The sequence below is a fragment of the Erinaceus europaeus genome, chromosome 1, assembly GCF_950295315.1.
Source record: "Erinaceus europaeus chromosome 1, mEriEur2.1, whole genome shotgun sequence".
Lineage (NCBI taxonomy): Eukaryota > Metazoa > Chordata > Mammalia > Eulipotyphla > Erinaceidae > Erinaceus > Erinaceus europaeus.
The window spans coordinates 15,143,908-15,144,725 of NC_080162.1; positions in this window are offsets into that span (position 1 = coordinate 15,143,908).

Genomic DNA, 818 nt, shown 5'->3' on the forward strand with positions numbered 1-818 from the left:
ACTGGAGAAAGGAGACTCTCAAGCCCAGGCTGTGGCACACCTGGTTGAACACATACATTACAGTGTGCAAAGACCCAGGTTCAAGCCCCTGGTCCCCACCTACGGAGGGAAGCTTCACAAATGGTGAAGCAGGGCTGTAGGTGTTTCTCTCTTTTCCTCTCTATCTGCCCTCCTTTCTCAATTTCTCTCTGTCTTTTTCCAATAATTAATTAATTAATTAATTAAAAATAAAATACTAGCAAAAAGGAAAATATTTGGAAAAAAGAGAAAGGAGAGTCTTTTCAACAAATGGTGAATGACACTGAACCACTACATTTCACCACATAAAAAAGTAAACTCCAAGGGCCGGGTAGTACAGCATCTGGTTGAGCACACATGTTACAGTGCACAAGGTTGCTGGTTCAAGCCCTCAGTCCCCACCTGCAAGTGGAAAGCTTTTTGAGTGGTGAAGCAATACTGTAGGTGTCTCTCTGTCTCTCTCCCTCTCCCAATTTCACCCAATTTCTGGCTGTCTCTACCCAGTAAATAAGTACAGATAAGTAAAAAAAAAAAAAACTTAAATAGTAAACTCCAAATGAATCAAGAACTTGGATGTTAGACTAGAAACTACCAAATAGAGAAAAATATTGGCAGAAATGTAAGCGTCTTTAATGATACAAGTCCAATTGCAAGGAAGACAAAAATAATAATAATAGTAATAATAATAATAATAATCTAATGGGACTGCATCAAATTAAAAACCTTCTTCACAGCAAAAGAAATCATCACCCAAACAAAGAGACTCCTTACAGAATGGGAGAAAATCTTTACATGTTGGG